The sequence below is a fragment of the Macaca nemestrina genome, chromosome 12, assembly GCF_043159975.1.
Source record: "Macaca nemestrina isolate mMacNem1 chromosome 12, mMacNem.hap1, whole genome shotgun sequence".
NCBI lineage: Eukaryota > Metazoa > Chordata > Mammalia > Primates > Cercopithecidae > Macaca > Macaca nemestrina.
In genome coordinates this window covers 78583318-78604559 of record NC_092136.1, presented here as the reverse complement: position 1 = coordinate 78604559, position 21242 = coordinate 78583318, and the positions used below count along the sequence as shown (strand labels likewise).

The window sequence follows — 21242 nt, the reverse complement described above, 5'->3', positions numbered from 1 at the left end:
TCCTGGGCTGGTTACAAAAGGATGGGAAAGGTGCCCCTGGCAGAGTAAAATATCTCTATTTTTTTAAAACTGTATTTTGTTTTGTTTTTTGGCTTGTGTTTCTTTCTAGGACATTATAGCTTTTCAGTAAATCACATCCCCACTTTCTAGGGAGTGCAGAACACTTTTCTTTCAGGGCTACATTTAACCCATCCAACTTCCCTCTTGGGAATGCTGTCCAGTACTTCCTTTGCAAGCGAAGGCTTAGCTTGGTGCCTGGCACACAGTGAGCACTAGGTTAGCACTGACAATTACTTGCATAACAAAAAAGGGAGAACAGAAGTAATTCACATAGAGTGACTGCTGTGTGCCTGGCATTGTACTAGGGATTGCATGTACGTGTCCCTCTTAATCCTCCCAACCACTCTGCAGTTGCAAACTGTTATTCTCCCATCTTATTGTCTAGGGTGAAAAAGGCCAGAGAGGGAAGGGACTTGCTCAGGGTTAGCTGTGAATGAGATGAAGCCTGGATGAGAATTCTAGTTCTGAGAGAGAGAGAGTTTCAGAGCTGGGATGACATGCTGGGTGTCCGGACCCACAGAACCATCCACTAGCCAGCTACATTGGTTTCCTGTGGCTGCCATAACAAATTACCACCAACTTGGTGACCTAGAACAATAGAAATCTCTTCTCTCACAGTTCTGGAAGCCAGGAGTTCAAGATCAGTATCAGTGGGCTAAAACAAGCTTTCAACAGGGCTGTGCTGGAGGCTCTGAGGAGAATCTGTTTCTGCCTCTTCCAGTTTCTGGTGACTGACAGTATGCCTTGGCTTGTGGCCACAGCACTCCAAACTTTGCCTCCATCTCCATGTTGTCTTCTGTGTGTGTGTGTGTGTGTGTGTTAAATCTCCCTCTGACTCTCTCATATAGGGACACCTGTGATGGCATTTAGTCTCCAACCAGTGAATCCAGGATAATGTCTTCATTTTAAGATTCTCAACTTTATCATATCAGCAAAGACCCTTTTACCAAATAGGAAAACATGTCCACGTTCCAAGGGATAGTACCTGATATCATTGGGGGACGTTATTCAGCTGACCACACCAGCACTAGGGACTGCATAGAGAATAAGCAGATTCTGAGATTCTGAGAGTACATGTGGAGAGGAAGGAGGAGGGGCTGAGTGTGAGCCACTCTGAGGGGACATACCACCCTGGCAAGGGCAGGATAGGCGGTTAGCAGGGGTGCCATTCTTGTCCTGGGGGAGGGACACACACATTGCTCACCTTCTAACAAGAATTAAATTGGAGATGTTGGGAACACTGTTCATTCATTCATTCATTAAAAGTTATTGAGCAGATATTCTGTGCCTAGCCCTCGGGAGCTCATAGATAGGTCAAGGGACTATTATATAGACTATAGCAAGTGCTGGGATAGAGAAATGTGCTATCAAGAAGGGAAGTCTTCCAGTAGCAGGCCAGGCTTAAACTGAGGCTGTAAGATAAGTAGGAGAGAGGAAGGCAACCCCAACACAGAGAAAGGACACTTAGGCAGAGCAGCATTAGCAAAGCTATGTGATCAAGAATGAACCTGTCTTCTACATGCTGAGGTTTCCCAATCGTTCATTTTCGGGTTGAGACAAATCTTGGGTGAGGACATCAAGAGCCAGATATTTGATCTTGTTTTCAGTGCATCTACTATCTTTGCCCCTCATATCCCTCCCTCCATATAGGTGAAACCCACCAAAGGAGAAGGGACAGCTTCTGCAAGTCTCTGCAGCTGACAGGGCTTGTCTTCCATTGGATATGTTCCCTGTTGTCCTGTACATGTGGCCAGTAGTGCACAGACAGGCAGACTGGCCAGCAGTGAAGTCTGAATGCAAACTGTCTGCTAATTAAAGGCTTGTCAGGTCTAAGGAATCCAGTCCCATGGTGTTCTCAGTGTTAACACACCTTCTCTTTTAGGATGTAAAAGTGCATCCTGTGTTTCTCACTGTTTGAATAGTTTTTCAATGCCCTTAGTATAGAAAGCAGAAGTGCTTTCCTCCCCTCCCACTGCGGTGATCCCACAATGCTAAACTTCTAGCCACACCACCCCCTTCTAGAATGCCTTGGGTTTTTGCATACAGGTACCCCTCATCTGCGACACTCTTACTCCCATTCTGACCCCATCAAATCCTATGGCCTTCGGGTCTCCACTTAAAGGTCACTACTCTTATTGCATTTATACAGCTTTGATTAAATATGTGTATGTCTTAATTGCTTCACATTTTTCTTCCAAAGGACAGGGGTCTATGATTGTTTTGTTGACCCAGTCTATCCTACATGGCAGGCATGCATTAGATATATGTTGAGTGAAAGAAAGAATAATAATAAAAATCAAATAAAATTTCAGAAGTAAAATATTTAACAGGAAGATAATCATACATTCACTCTAGGTAATATTCTTTAGCCATTAAATATGTTTTTCATTCATTTTTTAAATTAGAAAAGTTTATTATATTGAATGGAAAAAGGATAAAAAACTATGCACAGTCTAATTTCAAGTTTATAAAATTCATGTATATTCACTTGAAAATCTATCAAAATATTGGCTATGGATTATGAAGCTATAGGATAACTGCTGTTTTTGACCTATTTTTTTCTTTTTTCCAAATTTTTTTAATGAGAACATAGGACTTTTGTAATAAAAATAAAATAAAGTGTCAATGAGGCTCCTTTGAGCCATCTGCTATCTTGGTCCTTCCTCAAATGCAGCTTTAATCTTTTACACACATTACAGGCTCACTAGGAATGAATTGGAGGCCCCCGCTAGAATGATTTCACCAATTAACTTATTCATTAACTGTCGTGGTATCTTCTATGTGTTAGACAAAAGATTTAGAATAATCCTTATTATGGGCTGGACAAAGAATATTTGAAATCCCGCTCTCTCATTTCTTTCCAGTCTTTCTCATGGAATTCCCACAGGGACTAATGCCCAGAAAAAAGGGCAAAGTGGCATTAGAGTCTTTGAAAGGAGAAGGAGCTCAAGGCGTGCCCATTGTTGCAGCCAGAGCAGAATTCCCATGAAGTGTGCGTGTGTTACTAATTATCCCAGGTTTGCAACCACATTTACCTGCCCTGTAAGCGCTTTTGGACTTTGTTAAAACTTCATTGTAGTAATGCCTTTCTCTGGACTATAGCTATTTTAGAAATTAACCCATTATCATTTTTTTTTCTATTAAACTACCAAGAGTAAAGCTTAGTAATAATTTCTATTAGTGAGCATGTGAAAAAAACTAGTATCCTCGTATAAAACAAATTTTGGAAAACTTTTTGACCAAGCTTATACCATGACTTAGTGATACCATTTTTGAACTCTTCAGGATATAATCCAAGGTGTATGTGTATATATGTGTATATATGTGTATATACATATATACAAGTTGGAAACAAGATGAAATTAATATCTGACACTAAGGAAATGGGCTTTCCAGTAATTGTGCTCACTTAGTGGGCTAAATGCAACTATTTGAAATGCTAGTTTTAAATAACAGGAGTCAGTATGTAGAATGTTTATCGCCTTAGTTTCTATATCAGTGTGTGGGTGTGTGCAAATTTATGTATAAAGATTGATGCGACAAATGACTTTGCCATATAGGGACACAGATGTCTTCCCCACACCCACCTCAATTCCCACAAAAGTAGTGGTATTGCTATTAATTATGTATTAATAGCCATGTGTGCTGGAGGCAATTTGGAAGGGTCAGTGTGGTCCTAGTGTGGGAAGATTAATCTGTGAAGATTTCAGATTCAGACACTCTCAAAGAGTGTCTTGAATTTCATATTGGTAAATCATCAGATGACCCTTCGCTCTGGCTTGAATTCATGAAAATTGTCATCTCCTCTTTTACTTGTTGAGCTCTGTGGATGAGTATTGATTGTTCCTGGTCCATCACCCCAGGCTTGCCTGCATGCCCCGCTCTCCCACCTGCTTTCCTGCTCCAGCCTTGGATAGCCCCCACCCCAAATGTCCTGGAACACTTGCTTTCCTCTGCCTGGGAATGCATGAAAATGAAAGTAATCTCTAGTAATCGGGCCCTTGAGCTTTGAAATAAATATATTTGCCTTTGACTTAATGATATCTTGGAGCTTACTTTTGACTCTATGGTGAGTCAGGCCTTTATAGAAAACAACTATATTTTATATAACATTTCGTATAAGGTTATTAATTTTCAGTTTTTGAATCAGCCACCTCACCATATGTTACCTTTTAGATTAAGAAAAAGGTTTTCATTTTTTAAAATGATAATTTGTATTACTGGAGAAGGTACAGGAATTTGATAATTTCATATGATCTTTCTACCTCCTCCTTCTTTCCTTCACTGTGTTTATTTGCTGATTCTCTTCTCACTTTCTCTTTGAAATGCCTCCTGACTATCCATCCACCCACCCACCTGTGCATCTACCCATGAATTCATTTGCCTATCCACCCATTTATCCAGCCAGCCAGCCAGCCAACCATCCAACGAGCCATCCATTCATCCAGCCAGTCAGCCAGCCAGTCACCCAGTCAGCTAACTGTCCACCCATGCATCCCTTCACACCTTCATTCATTTATCCATCCATCCATCCATCCATCCATCTGTCCATCCGTCCGTCCATCCATCCATCCAGCCAGCCAGCCAGCCAGCCAGCCAGCCAGCTGTCTCTCCACCCATGCATCCATCTATACCTTTATTCATTCATCCATCTATCCAGTCAGCCAGCCAGCCAGCCAGCCAGCCATCAACCCACCCATGCATCCATCCATCCATCCATGCATGCATCTATCCATCCATCCATCCATGCATGCATCTAACAGGTGTTGAGTATCTACTGTTGATCAGATACTGTTCTAACCACTACAGATACAGCAGTGAAAAAGACGAACAAGATTCTCTTTCTTTATATATATTTAATGTCTTTAGATATATATATTTTTCATAATTAAGAAAAACTCTGCCCTAATGAAGAAAACAGGCCCAAACTTCCTATCCTAAGCATTTAGTTGTCTCTTATCTGCAGTTTGAATACAGCTCCAATAATATACTTTACTGGCTGCACAGTTGTCTCCCCAACAGGCTGTGAAATCCATTTGTGTCCAGAATGCCTTGCCCAAGTCAGCTGTATCCACAATGCCGAGGCTTGCCATCCATCTCCCTTATGTGTAATTCTCTAAATTAATTTGTCAGAAGGAGGAGAGTAATGTGGAACCTGATATTTATTGAGTGCCTACTGCATGCCAAGCCCCATATCTTCATGAGCTCATATATCCTTCCAAACAAGAATCCCCCCCGCCCCACACCCCATTTTACAGAAGAGGAAAGTGATGCTTAGATAAGTCAAATGGCTTGTCCACATTCTCAAAGCTGGTTGTTGCAGACCAGGATTCACACCTAGTTCTACCAGATTCTGTTACAAGTCCTCTCTGCTGACATTATTGGCTCTGAGCAAAGGATCAGTTTCTGGTTTCACACATTTGTAAGGATAGCAGCTGAGAGATAAGCTCCATCTCCCTATCCCATATCCTTGCTGATTTTCTGTAGAAACTCTGGAAAGGGAGAGCCCTGGTTCTTCTAAAGGAACAGGGGCCTGTGTGGTTCTGACACAGCAAAGCCATTCACTTCTGTAAACATATAATTTTAAACTCCGTTTCTTGCAGATTCTCTTATTACATTTTACTGCAAAAGAAAATGGTTCTGCCATCCAAATCCCATCATACGGGTCTCGACTGTATTGCAAACCCTGGGATGTCCATCTAGTAAGTATTGGATTGACCTTTTGAGACTGAGATTGGAAAAAATAAAAGTAAAATCACCACTCAAAATATATATCACAAGCTGGGGTAATGATACAAAAGTCAATCTTTCTATTCCAAACTTTTGGTGACCCTTCTAAAAGTTCATGAAGTTCATCTATACACGAGGGGAATAGAGGCAGGGCAGGAGCACTGCTGTTTAGGCTCTCAAAGGATTTATTTCATTTCCTAATCCAAATTCTATCCCTGACACCTTGGGCTCTTCCTCAGTTCATCGCAGCTGCCATTCACACCTACCTCTTATCTCTGCTCACTTTGTAAATGGTGTTTGGGGACCATTTGCCCCCAGTCATCAGGATAAAAGGTAGCTCTGAGCTCAGAAAGTAAAATGAAGTCTCCTTTCTTCAGAATTACAGGGGGCTGGTGATGTAGGTGATCGTATTTGCTATGTGCATTCCCCAGGGCATTTCTTGCCTTCACTAGTAATAACCATTATCATATTAACAACAGATCTTATTTCCTTTGTGCATTTTCTCAAGGAACTCATGGAATTTGGGAACCACAGTTCCCTAGCTTGTCTGAAAGCACACCTTGGGGAGGGGCATGGCTAGGGGAAGAGAAGCAAACAGATCTGGGATGTTGTGAAGGGCGAACTCTTCATGCAGATTTTCTCCTTCTAGAATATGTGATAAGGAAGCCCATGGGGGCTGTGAGGAGTCCTTGGAGAACTAAAGCTAACTATGAGCACTGTGTTTAAGGGCTTGTTGGGATCTTGTCTTGGCCCATATCCCAAACTGGTAGAAGTGATTTTTTTCTACATGTCAGGAGTCCTAGAACCAAGCCCACAACACTCCCAGCCAGTGACCAGAAGCAAGCCCAACTCTTCTCCAGCTGCAGTAGGCATCACCCATGCCTCCTAATGGGCCTGAGTGGGTATTGCTATAGGCTGTGCCCCTGGGACATAAAGCACGTGTGTACTCACCTTGACTAGGTAGTGCCTCATTGCTTTCCTCCAGTGCTACCCCAATCTGCACTCACACTGGCATGAAGCCACCCATATCCTCTATCCCTGCATAGTTTCTGACACTTGGGACAGAGCTCTCTATTTTTGCCAATCTGATGGGTGCGCACATAGCTTATTGTTTTATTGTTTTTGTTTTTTCCTTTCTTTGACTCCACGTAAGTTTGAGTATCTACATAAATTTGTTGGCTTTTTGGGTTTCTCTTCATTGAATTACTTCTCCATATCCTTTGTCCATTTATCAGTTAGAGTTCCTGATATTTTTTGTCTATTGGAAGGAATTCCTAGTATATTATAAATATTAAACCCTTGTCACTTTTAGGTAAGTATCTTTTCCCAAACTATGTACATCTATTATTTTTTAAAGCAAAAACATTAATTCTGGGATTACCAAATTTATCTTTTTTTTTTTTTTTAACTGCAGGAGTTGTGCCTTTAGGAGTTTTAAGACTTTATTTCCCACCTCCAGGTCACAAAGATATTCTTCTATGTTGTTTTCTAATAACTCACGGAGGCGAAAGGAGCATGAGGCTCAGGCTCCTCCCAACAGAAGCCCCATGCTTTAGGAATCACAGGTGGACATGGAGGATAAAGAGTTTTGTTTTCTCTCCTTCGGAGGACCTCATAAGCCAACTGGAAGGCAACTAGGTGGAGAGGGCTTTAATTAAATTTTCTATTTTTTAAGCTTTTTGAACTTCAGGGGTGCTCATATTTTGCATCATGCCGGCGATAGTTAATGAGTGCAGGTGTCCCCCAGGAGGGCTGCCACCACAACGGCTTGAGATGAGGTGGCCTGCAGCCTCCATCTCCACTCCAGTCTAATAAGCTGTGGTGTCAGGCAGAGAGGCACCTGTGAAGTTGAAAGACAGTGGAAAGGAAGAAGGTGACAGCCTGTTCCGTCATGATAATGTCATGGTATGGAGGGCCCCAGCCTCCATCGTAGGGGGCCCATGTGAAAGGTTGGCCACCATAACCTGTGAGCAGGAGCCTGGCTCAGGGAACCTGGGGCCTCTGTTCTTGACTGGACTTTGCTTCCTGGAGCCATCCCTTGTACACATCACTCTTACATGATGATGAATTCTAGAAAATTAAAGCAGGGCAGCGGGAGTTTGAATGTCACCCCATTTGTCCACCTTTTCTTACTTATTGGGGATATAGACCCAGAATGAGGAAGCAGCTTACGGAAAATTACATGACTTGTGGGCTGGAGACCCAGAGCCAGGGCTTCAGCTGCTTCACCTGGAAAAATCCTGGACTTTGGAGACAGACAGTTCTGGGTTTGAACCTAGCTCTAAGAGTCATTCATTAATTAATTTCACAAATAAAGGTGGTGTTTGCCACCATGGTCAGTGCTTTAAGTGAGATCTACTCAGAATTTTGAAATCTTGGGGGAATTTGACCCAGTCGCAGTTGAGAGAAGGTTCTGGAAGATTATGGGCTAAGGTCTACAGATGAATCAAAGTTAAGCTGGTAGAGAAGGAACAGCTTGTTGGATGGACAGAGGGATGGTTGGATGAGTGACATGAGCCTGAGTTTAAGAGGTTGACTATTTCTTCACCTTGTCCTCTCAGCCCATGAAGGCTTGCTGGTAAATTGCTAAATCTGGCAGAGAATGAGGAAAGGAAGATCTCTTTCCCTGGCTATCAATTGTTTGAGTGTTTCACTTAAAGTTAAGCACCTGTTTTATTGAAGTGCCCACCTCTGTTTCTCTCCGTTTCTTTGAACCCTATCACTGGTCCTAGGGAAGGGTAAATGCAAAAGAAAAAAAAAGTGAGAGCAGTGTTAATCATGCTGAAATGTAATGCGCCCCTCTGAACCTTGGAAGATGAGAAATTATACATGCTGATTTCATCCACTACTTAACTCAGGGGGTGACAGGCTGCAATTGAAGAGGCTTTGGCAGGTTAAGTGCTGCAAACCCTTGCCCAGGCTCTTAAGCATCTCTCGGAAACCTCTGAGACTGGTTGGTAATTTGGTGGTGTCATTTGGAGTGACTCCTGGCCCTGCCAGCTGCAGGGACAGTTCTCAGTTAAAAAAAAAAAATGATTTCATTTTCAGCTAGGATGTGGTCTGTTCTTTTGTTGTCTGGGGACCGGAGACTGTTAAGGGAAAAGAGAGTGGGGAGGAGATTCTGCAAAGAAATGAAAGCAGACAAGAATGGGCTTGTGTGCCTTGCAAACACCAAAGCCCCCTCGACAAAGCTTCATCATTACTGGAATCAGGAAAGAAAAGAGGGACAAAACTAACATTTATTTGACATTTACTGTGTACCAAGTACCTGTCATTCCTAAACGTATTGACTCCACACATCTCCCTGAGACAGCTGTTGTTATGTGGAGAAATTAGGCTAATTAATTTGCTCAATACAATGATGACAACAGTGATGACGATGGTGATAAAGGTTTATGTTTATATGGCAGAGACTATTATAAGCTCCTTATCTGCATTATTTACTACTCACAATAACCCTGTGGGGTAGGTGCTGTTATGATCCACATTCTTCAGATGAGGAAAATCAAGCCTAGAAAGATAAAATAACTTGCCCTTTAGCTGGTAAATGGCAGCACTGGGGTTCAAACGCAGGCAGATTACCTGCAGAACCTGTGCTTTTAACCACTAGGATGGAAGTTGAAAAGCAAGTCTGACATAGTCTAAACGTCCTTGCCCTTGCAGCCACACCTGGCTGTCCCATCTCATACTGATATAAATAGTATTACAGGTGAGCATGTATGGAGTGTTGGTCAAGGGTGGCCTCTGTACTTGGTTGACATTACTGCGTATTTAATTCTCACTGTCTCTGTTGAGGTTGGTGGACACTGAAGCTCAGAGAGGACAATTGATTTGCTCAGGATCACAAATGCTAATTGTGGCTCTGGGCCACTTTTTAAGCTACATGGTTTCACTTGCTGGCTTATTTCATTAAACATATAAAATAATTCCTGGAGGCTTGGTCTGTTGAATGAGCAGTGATTTCAACAAACTGAGTGCCTGCTTGCTCTTGGCTTCTCTGTGGCGGGATACCAAATGATAAAACCGACCCAGTCCTGCCCTGGAGGAGTCCCTAGTCTTGGGGTGGGACTCTGGCCTTGGTGTCTTCCTGCCCCCATCCCCAAGGGCCACAGCGAACTCACATGGTAGGACTTTGCCTCTTTCAACCCTATGCTGGTTTCCTTTTGACTAAAGAAACAGCAGCTTCCACCTGCTTTAGTCTGATTTAGATGTAGTAAGTGACTATCACTTATTATTGCTATTAATCTGACACGAAGGAGGCTTGAAACTCTTGATCCTGAGAAATAAAAGACCCAGCTGCCCTGCCAAAAGAAAGATCAATAACTTTCCAAATTGTTGCTTTTTGAAGTCTTCAAGGAAGAAGTTGTGTTTTTTGGTCTAAGCAGGCCATTTGAATGTCACATTTGTTCTGTCTCTCTTCTTTTTCTTTTCTTCCAATAATTTGGGTAAAACGATGATAAAACTGCTCTATTTTTAGGTAGTTTCAGCAGGTTGTTGACACATTGGATTAGCATAAATCAGTTATTTCCAAAGCTCCAATTCATATTGCTAAGACAATTATAAGCAAGTAAATAATTATATATTTTTTCCTCTCACAAGTAGCTATGGACAAAATGATGGCAATTCGTTCATTGTACCTAATCAATAACATATGTGCATCAGAGAAGGTGTGATATGTATTAACTCTTGGCAGAAGGAATAGGAATTTAAAGGAATCATTTTCATAGACTCTCCTGGAGAGGGAAAAGAAGAGGGAGAGGAAGGCGAGGGACAGACGAAGAGAGAGAAACAAAAATAATCTTTCTGGCTGACTCACAGGTGGTAACTTCTTGTAAAGGAATCCTTCAATGAGAGTGTCAGGGATTCTAGCAGCCATGCACATAAGGTCAGAAGGTAAGAAAGAGAAAACAGCACGTATTGAGTAGGTTTACCTTCGTAGGTATTCACACATAGATTTACTTCATCTTCTCACTTTTGCCATGTGAATTAGCCCTTAGTTTCCCCATTTTACAGATAAGGAGATGGAGGCCAAAGGCCCAAGAAAAGTCTTGTCGAATGTGATCCAGCCAATTTGTATCAGAATGAGGATGTAAATCCAGGTTTGAATAATTCCAAAGTTTAGTATTCACCTTTTGTAGTACATTTTTGCCCAAGATATGTAAATGATACCTGTTGTATTATTATTTTCTGATCCAAGGAGGAAGAAAATATTGAAAGTCTCAAATGAGAGCTGTGAATGGGTGACTAGGCTTTGACTGATATATAGCCTTCTGGCAGAGCTATAAAATGAATGATAGGAACTTTTCTACAGTGACTTGTATCATTCATTCATTCATTCATTCATTCATTCATCTACTGTTTATTGTGATGTAATTTATCCTGTGTTTAGATCTATTGTGACTTCTAGCTGCCCTACTGGGTCTAGAAACACAAGAAGGAATAGAGCATCTTCCCAGGCCTCAAGGAGCTTACAGTGAATGTGGGGGAGACAGGGAAGTTGACTGCCAGGCACCATACAGTGGAACAGCACAAGGGAATTAACACCTAATGTTAGTGCCAAAAGAGAAAATTACCTGTTGGTTACATCACCTTTTGAACTCCACGAATTGCCCCTGAAGCAGAAAGAGGATCACACTGTGAGAGGAGCACACAGTCCCCATCATACTCCCTCAGGACATCCCCTAATCCACAGCCCGTGCACTGGCTGCAGGGGCTAGTGGGCCCTTAAACCTGTGAATCACTCTGTCTGCCACCTCCTACAAACTGTATAGTAGCAGTTGCATAAGGAACACACACCTATGAAGCACATTTCCCTTGCACCTTGGCAAATGCCATGATAAAGTTTATTCCAAGGGCCTTTAGGAGCTCAACCAGCCTGGGCCTTCCTCAGGAAGGTGACGCAGAGAAGGCATTCCTGAGAAGGGTCTTGGAGAAGAACTGAAAGGCTCTGCACCTCCACTAATGCTGCCCTGAGTCATCTGTGGAAACCCTTTCACAGCATCAGAGCTGAGTATAAAACAGTTGTGGGGAGGTCTAGTGGAAAGAATGAAACCTATAAAATGGCCACAGAGTGCCTGTTTTGCAGACTGCTTTAAGGATTCAACAGGTTAGTAATTTAAAGGGTCTAGCATGATAGCCACTAGCTTTCTGTGACTCTTGATCACTTGAAGCATGATCTTTGACCTAAGCATGGGTTCTCTTGCTTAGAGCCCATCAGTGTCTTCCTATTGATTTCAAAGTAAAGTTTAAAGTCCTTAACATTTTCAGACCTTATATGATTCAGCCCCTAATGCCTTACCCCCCACAGGTTTTTTCCACCCTTGCCTATACACGCACTGGGCATCTGCATGTTCCTTAATCGTACTGGCTTTCTCCAATGTCACTTCCTCCATGGACCCTCCGAGACCCCCTGAGATCTGGTGGAGCTGCCCTTGTCCTTGGGCTCAGCTCCTCCTGCTTCCCTCTGTGCCTGTTGCTGTCATGGTAGATCACTAATCTGTGTGGTAATCAAATGCTCATGCCTGTCTCCCCACTGCAGTGTAAGCTCCAAAGGGCAGTAACTGTGGCTATCATGTTCATCATTGTGTCCTCAGCACCTGGCCCAGAGCTTGGCAAAAAATATTTCTGGAATAGACAACGGGAGTTAGAGAAGGCTGGTCAGAAGGCAGCAGAGGTCAGCCTCTTGTGGGTATTTGCCTTCTGTCTCTGGTAGGATTTTAGCTTTTAGGCTGGCTGATGTTTTAGGGGCTATGATGGGCCTAAGGAGGAGGAAGGCCCATGGGCTGGGATTTTCCTTCACCAAAGACCAACAAACTCTTTATTCTTTAGGAAGAAAGTTGTCACAACAAAGGGACACTTACCTAATGTGTAATGGGTATTTTGGGGTAGATATAGTGCTTATCCCAGCTCAAAGCCTCTTGGGGCTGCAATTTTTAGTGCCAGGAGTTGGAAAACAATTTTCTATTTATACTTTGCTAAATCCTTGTGATTACATATATTTTCCTGAAAGTCTGAGTGGCAATCCCATATTTATCCTTGCAATCAAAGCCATTGTGGATTATCAGGTAAATACCTCATCAGTAAGATTTTGAAACATGTCTCCCAACAGTTTTTGTTTTCTTCATAAAAAAACTAAATTTTAAAGAAAAAGCAATGTATCTATTGTACTGTAAATTCCTCTAGCTAATTTTGATTATCCATATCAAATGCACTTGAGAAAAGAGATTTACAAGGTGGTAAATTATGAAGACTGATATTTAAAGCAAATGTAGGACAATTAGTACGGTAGACAGGACCACTGACATGAGCGTTAGACTGGGCTGGGGTTAAACTGTCACTGTGGCATTTATAGATGTGTAACTTGGACCTCAGTGTGATAGAAGCCTCAGTTTTCTTGTTGTAAAATTGGGATGAAAATACTTCAAAGAGTTACTGGATTAAATCCGATAGTGCAGATGCCATGTAACAGATGTTTAATAAGTGCTCATTATTTTTTGGTGTCATTGTTATATATATATATATCATATAATATTTCATTGCCCACTAATAAATTGGCTTCATTCAGATTTTTACCATAGCTTTTCCATACCTACGGGAATTTTAGGTAGAGCTACATGAATTTTGGAGTCACCTCCTGATGGAGATATCTGGGGGTTTGGGGGAAAGGGAATCAGACTTGGGCAGGGAAAAAATAGTAAGATTATGAGGGAGCAAGAGGAGAGAGAGACTACAGAGGAACCCTCTCCCCCAGGCCTTGTCATTCATGGCAGCCCCATTGGGCAGGTGGGTGCTGAGATTTAAGGAAGGTGCGTGTATCTGTCGTATTCACTGCTTCCTCTCCAGTGCCCAGCAAGTCCGGGCTCTGGCTCATGCAGTTATGGAGCATGTGTGTGTTTAATGAATAGTTTCCATGACAGAGCTAAGATTACTCATCTTTTCTTTTCATAGACAGTATCTCCTCAGTGATGTCACTTAGGTAAAATAAGGGTCACCCAGAGCATTTTTCCATCTCAATCAGCAAAGTAACCATCATCTCTGGGAATATGATGGCATTCAGAAGGTGAGAGCTAACAGCTCCAGGTGAAAACATCAAAGTCATTGAACATTAAGTTGAAGGACGAGACCCAGAAAAAATTCTTTTGGCTTATGCGTCACTTGCAACCAAGCCAACAAATTCACGGTCATTTCACTGAAACAATAAAGGAAGGAGATCCCAAAGTACTTCTAACTAGCAAAGATTGGTGAAAGAGATGAAATGTATAGGATATGCCACATAAAAATTAAGATATGCCACATTAAAAAAATGCATAGGATATGCCACATAAAATGACTTTTTCCCTAAGTATGTGTAATGTATTACTTTTAGTATCATTTAGTAAAACAAAATGAAGAAATTTTATTAGTTTATTCATAACTTTGGTCCCCCAGCTCTATCTTTTCCAAAAGAATCACTATGATAATTATATCATATGAAAATCTGCAATGGCCAGACTCTGTGCCAGACACTTTACACCCATTGTTTCATGTAACCCTCACATTGCCTCTGGGAGATAAGTGTTTCATCCCCATTTATCAGATGAGGAAACATGAGTTTCAGAGACAGCAGATAGTGACAAACAAACCGCACCAATACCACACAGTTGGTAAGTGGCACAGCCACAAGTCAAACTCAGGTTAGTCAAATTCCATACTTATTACATCGCAGGTCATTTTCTGATAATGTATTACATTTCCCAGTTCCACATTTTTTTACCTTCCGGTTGGGAGAAAACCTCATGAGGATGAGTTCTAAACTTAAATGCCTGTAGGAATCAGGCAGGTAGAGCAAGTGGGCTGGATGGGAATGGAGAACACACAGCGATTGCCCTGAAGGGGGCAGCTGCCCCTGAACTGCAGTACCTTGTGGTCAAAAAGGAAGGCGAGTGTTTTGTCATTACACCTTTTATTGTTCCAAGAGACACTGGAAATCCAGATTTTTAATGTAAAGTTTTGTTATTTTAACATATTTTCAGTTAATTTAATTAAAAGAAAAAACAACTGTACTAGCCAACAAAATATATCAGGAGTTGCAATCCACCTGTGTGTGTCAGTGTCCAGTGATCTGCTCACCATTCACGTCAGACTAATTGCCAGTCAGGCAATGTGTTTGTTCCAACAGTATTGCCACTGCTGACATCTTAGAGCTCTCTCCCAGGAATATTCTTTGAAACAAGAAGGTGGGCCACACCAGAAAATCAGTGTAATAATAATGGTTCAAGCTCATTGACTACTACGTATTTGTAGGCATTTTGTCTACGTTATTTCATTTAATCCTCCAACACTCCCATGGTACACTATCATGCTTCTCTTACTGGTGAAAGAACAGGTTCAGAGAGGTTGAGAGACTTGCCCAGGGTCACAGAGCTACAAAAATAGCAGAGTAGGACTTGAACCTAGGTCTGCCTGGCTTCTAAATCTGTGCTCTTAACCTCTGCACTGTACTGTCTCCCACAGGCTCTAGAAATACTGACGAGCTGCCCCAGGCATCGCTTTATTCAGTTCCCATTGTTCCCCAGGATTGGATGTCAGAGAGTGTGGGAACTTGCTCTAGAAATGAACACCTTGCCTGGAAAAGCATCAGTCTTCCAAGTAAAGTGCTCTGTGCATCATAAAACCTTCAATTTAGCTGCATTATATTTTAGGTCCATGAGGGATAGATTGCAGTTCCTGCTTTCCCGCTGATTAGAGCATCCTATTTACGTGTATACGGTACCTATTAGATGGTGCATTTTGCAGAATTAGCTCCCTGATGAACAGGTATTATTTCCCCCTCTGCTGACATGCAGCAGCTGTCTGCACTCATTGTATTCAAGTCTGTGCACCTGAAATTGGGAAGTGAGGGGAAATGGTGTAAAACTCAGCAGTTACACGTCTTACCTTCAAGCTTAAAGATGTGTAAGACCAGGTTCTACTGATTGTATCTCCTTTGCTACTTATGTGAACTTGGACAAGCCTTTTAATCAGTCTTGGTCTCAGTTTCTTCATCTGCAAATTGGAATGATCGTTTTTCCAAACTGGATGCAAGAATCTCATCCAGAAGGCCTCTTGAGATACATATGGTATTGCTCCAACTTCTGATACTCGTCACAAATATGTACTGAGTTGAGGACACAGGGCCTAGTTTTTAGACTGGACTTGTAAGTAAACATGTTACTTACATTTCTATGGTACAGGTTTTATTCTTCTAGGTGACTAACCAATTGTCCTGACACCATTTACTGAATAGTCTATTCTTTCCTTCTATTGATTTGACTACTACTTCCAGCATATATGAAATCTCATAGCCACATAGTCTCTGTATTTTTTTTGTGTTGTGATATTTATTTTCCCATCTATATCACACTGTTTAAGTAACATAGCTTGCTATCTGGAAAAGCAACTGTCTTTTCTTTCTTCTTCTTTTCAAAGTAGTCTATTTGTGCCAGTCAGGGTCTCTGCAGGAAATAGACAGCACCCTCAAAAGGGGTGACTGAAGAATTTAATGAATGACCTATTAACAAATGTGTAGGTAAGGACAGAGACCCAAGAAGCGGTGCTAAGTACCCAGAGACTAGCAATACTGGGAGTTGTAACAAAACTAAGGCTAAGGGGTGAAGGGAAGACACATGTATTAGAACGCAGAAAAACTTGCTTGATGGATGGGGATTCATTGAAGGGTTTGGAGCTGATGGTGAATTTGGTTCATACTTAAAAAATAATACTCTGACATTGTGGTAGGGATGTGAACTAGTCCAGCAGAGAACTGTATTTGAGGCTGGTAAGGATGAACACTCTAAAATCATGAATTTGACAGAAGTTACATTTACTGAAATAAGAACAAAGGATCTCTTTCCAGCTAAAGACACCAGAGATCGGGGGATGATCACTGAGTTTCAGCCTCTCAAACTTCCCCAATTTCTGCAGAGGGGTGGCACTGATACTGTGCCTGCTGGATCTCATACCTTCACCCATATCATTCCAAAAGTCTAGCATAATCCCCTTAAATATCATCTGGACCTGACATCTGGGTTCCAAGGCCAATGCTACCAGCATCATCTCACTACATTGTCACAGGTTGCATGATAATTGCTAGGCATCAGACACGGACAGTCACATGGAGCTCTGTAATACGACCAGTCTGTAATAATGCACATTTAGTCTGCTGTATCACAGGCTTAGGGCATTGTGGGCAGGGCAGGAAGAGACCGTTCAGAGACAGTTTTTGGTACATTCTGAGATATGATGGGTTGATATTTCTATAACACATATTGCATTGTAGTTGTGGGTTAAATTTAAGAAATTCCCCTCCTCACTTTAAGATGATCTCTCAGTATATAACTAGAAGGTCTTATTTATAGCCTTCTCATCCATAAAGTTACCCTTAAATAAAGTCTCAAGAGAATTGGGAATTCACATGGCGAAAAATCTGACAGTTTATTAAAATACCAAACAGAGGCAGTTAACTCCATCATTGTCATTGGGATATGCTTTTGTAGTTGAAGTGATAATCTCCTGGCACAAATGACATTTTTCAGCCTGATTTTATATCCTTGATTTTGAGGGAAGGAATGTGATTGGTGCAGCACCATCTTGCATGCTTCTTGGTCATACCATTGATGACAAGCTTGATGAAAGATAAATTCCTACTCTAACAGAGGAGGGAGTGGTTCCCTGTGTGAACAGAATCAACATGCTGATCCTGAGTGGGAAGAAATGTCATGTGCCTTTCTATTTCATTCATATATTCTTTCTACCTGATCACATACATTATTAGGATTTTAGGGAAAACATCCTGAAACTTATGAATTGTACAATAAATTTTTGAAATCAATTTAACAAGCATTTATTGTATGCCCAGCCCAGTATGAGAAACTGGGATTCGGAAATGAGAATATGTAGCTCTTGCTCATGGAGTTAATGGAGAAGTCAGACACATAAATGAACTATAATAAAGCAGAATAAATATTATCCAACTGCACAAAGTACTGTAGGAACCCACTGAAGAAGAGGCTGTGGCTCTGTAATGAATAGAAGAGGGATGTTCTTTGTGTTTGAGGACACTTTGATGATGATGATAACTTTTATCTAAGTAAGGATACAGTTGGAGGTAAAGTTTTTTAAAAGTCTGATCTGCAGTTTTCCTTCTCTCTAGGTAACTTTTCTCTACCCTTTTCTGTACCCTTTGCCCCTATTTTAACCCTCCCGCCTCGACCTCAGCACTTCCCAGCAGACTTGTCCTATTTTTATGTGACTTTTATGCTTTTGTTTTGTTTTACTTTTACTATGAAAATTTCAAGCTTATGCAAAACTAGAAGCGAATATAATAACCTCCTCATGTATTCACCACCCCGCTTCAACAATGATCAGTATCTGGTCATTGGATTATTTTGAGTCAAATTCCAAGACATCTTATTATTTCATCTGTAAATACTTTAGTGTGTATCTCAAAAAATATTAAAGATTTCCCCACCTTATAAAAAAAAACAAAATCTGGATGATGTGTAAGAATCCCTTAATAGCATCAGTTATCCAGTTGCTGTTCATATTATCCTGATTGTTTTGTAGAATTTTACAACCAGTTATGTTTAATACTAGATTTATTCTTTTTTTAGTGCCTTAGTCTATCACCCAGGCTGGAGTGCAGTGGTGCAATCACAGCTTACTGCAACCTCAAATTCCTAAGCTCAAAGGATCCTCCTGACTCAGCCTCCCAAGTAGCTAGGACTACAGGCATGCAACACCATGCACAGCTAATTTATTTTTTCTTTGTAGAGATGGGGTCTTGCTATGTTGCCCAGACTGGTCTTGAACTATTGGCCTCAAGTAATCCTTCCACTCAGCCTCCCAAAGTGCTGAGATTACAGGCATGAGCCACCGTGCCTGGCCATAGATTTATCCTTATGCCTGTGTGTGTGTGTGTATATATACACACACATATATATATACACACACACATATATACACACACACACACATATATATATGCCTTTTTACTTTAAAAAAAAGTTTGCAAAAATACAATAAAAACTAAAGGTGTTTTTGTTTTTACTACACTATCATCAGTATCTAGCTCAGTGCCTGGTCCATAGTGGTTGTTCAGTTAGTATTTATTGAATGAATGGCGGGAAGGAGAGAGGAAACTAAGAAGTTAGGAAGTTAGAGGTCAGGAAGGAAAAAAAGAAACGAAGGAAGAAAGGGAAGGAGGGAGGCAGGGAGGGAGGGAGGGAAGGGAGGGAGGGAAGGAGAAGGGAAGAAAGAAGGAAGGCAGGCAGGAGGAAAGGAAGGCAGGTAGGCAGGCAGGCAGGGAGGAAGGGAGGGAGGGAGAGAGGGAGGGAGGGAGGGAAGAAACCCTTAGCCTCACTACCCACATTAGTTTTTTGAATGCCTCTTCTTACAAAGGCATAATTTGGTACTCTTGTGATCACACTATGTGTACAGTTTGTGTCCTGCTTTCCCCACATGGTGACATAAGCATTTTTCATCAGGCCCATGAATGATTGACAGAGCTTCCTGCCTCTGCTTCAGGTCCTGTGCGTCCCTGTCTGGCCCAGAGCTCTCTGGGGATACCACCTCATAAGCTCCCCGATAATCATGGCTTTCCAGGCCTCTGATCAACAAGATGTAATATTGGCATTTACTCAGCTGGCACTGTGCTAAAGGTCATTTTAGTAATATTTATCATTTAATTTCCTGAAATTGTCAATCTCATGTTTGGGGAAGGGGGCAGCTTACTAAGTGGATGAAGAGCTAATAATTCTAAGGCATCTGGGAGGATTCTTCATCTAGCAGGACTGTGGTGATCATAGCCCTGATTTTACCAGAGTCCAGAAGACTTTAGGTGGAGAGTGCTGTAAAGGAGTGATATTTTGGGGGGTAGCCCCAGAACATGGCAAATAAAGCTCAGGGCATAGTAATTACTATGGTAACATTTCAAAGTGGAAACATTTCCATTCCATTTAGTCTATTTCCATCTCTCAGTTAACCTAATGCATAGTGATGCACTTGACCTGTTTTGATGTTCCAGGAATTGAGTGTTCTTGTGGTATGTTTTACAGTCCTTACTTACCTATAAACATATGCCACACTTGGACAGTTGTTGCTACAAGTGGGCAAGATAATTTAGGGGTTATCAACCAAAGGCCTACATTTAACCAAAAAAGAAATCGTCATCAATTATATTTGTCTCGCCCATCTTTCTTGGTGAATGGTGATTGTTTTTGAAATGATTTAGTCCCTGCTGTACTATAGGCAATACTGTCTTCCAATATGACTTGCCTGTTTAAAATTTGCCCTTTAAACTTGCCTCGAGAACTGCAAAGTCAATGGGTTATGATCAGGGTGGGGCACCACCATGTTCAAGAGCAGAAATTTTGACAAAATCACATTTGCAAAACCCCAGGTCATCATAGTAGGATTCAGGCAGAATGCTAGGTGAGAGCGGACAACACACCCTGGTGGATTCAAAATGGCTCAAGCGATTCCCTGGAAAACTGAATAGGGATTGTTCCCAGGTTAGGTTTTACAAACAGAATCCTCTCACAGCAAGTCAGGCTGATGTCAGAGTTGGCTATGAAAGTGGCCTCAGGACAGAAGGAGAAATATTCTGAACCAAATCTGCAACACAGGCATCTTTGGGGACAACCTAAAAGAATGTGTAGCATTGGAGATAATGCCATTGCTTTAGAAACTTCCAGGTAAGACTCCAGTCCTCAGACAAGGCATGTGCTAGTTACCACCCTGTTTAGTGGACCATTTAAAAGGAGGCTGCCCACAGTCACTCGATGAAGCATCTCCCACGATGTGGAGTGTGTGGCATCAGCACCTCATTTGCTCTATCTCCTAGACTTTTGTCTCAGTTTTCCTTTTCTGTAAAATGGGAGGCTGTGACATGTGTCTCATCATCTTCACATGATTTTGGTGAAGACTGTGAACAAAAGTTCTCTGAAAAGGAATTTGGAGGAAAGAGATTTTATTCCAGTGAACAGTTTGCATAATGGGAAGACATGGCCTTTGGTGCAAACAGAAGAAGGTGTGTTCCAGAGAACAGAGAGGGTTTAAGATTTTGTTTTGTTTTGTTTTGTTTTTTTTTTTTGGAGACGGAGTTTCGCTCTGTCACCCAGGCTGGAGTGCAGTGGTGTGACCTTGGTTCACTGCAACCTCTGCCTCCCAGGTCCAAGCAATTCTCCTGCCTCGGCCTCCTGAGTAGCTGGGATTACAGGTGCCCACCACCACGGCTGGCTAATTTTTGTATTTTTAGTAGAGATGGGGTTTCACCATGTTGGCCAGGATGGTCTCAAACTCCTGACCTCAGGTGATCTACCTGCCTCAGCCTCCCAAAGTGCTGGGATTGCAGGTGTGAGTCAGCATGCCTGGCTAAGGGTTCAAGTTTTATAGCAAAAGTTCTCACCTAAGTTCACAATCAAGTCTGTTCATGC

At 41.7% G+C, this 21242-nt stretch overlaps 1 protein-coding gene across 23 annotated transcripts in view; it reads left to right on the top strand.

The window, feature by feature from the left end:
* LOC105468948 (teneurin transmembrane protein 4) overlaps positions 1-21242 on the top strand; it is a 3228145-nt gene that overhangs the window by 2498270 nt on the left and 708633 nt on the right. The window contains exon 7 of one of the 23 annotated variants that reach the window (XM_071075884.1): positions 5664-5762. The exons of 21 other annotated variants lie outside the window; for them this stretch is intronic. The gene's annotated coding sequence lies outside the window, so the exon portion shown is untranslated. Of the gene's footprint in view, positions 1-4949; positions 5763-21242 lie in introns of those variants that run through there. One more of the 23 variants, XM_071075896.1, reaches the window with a different exon arrangement.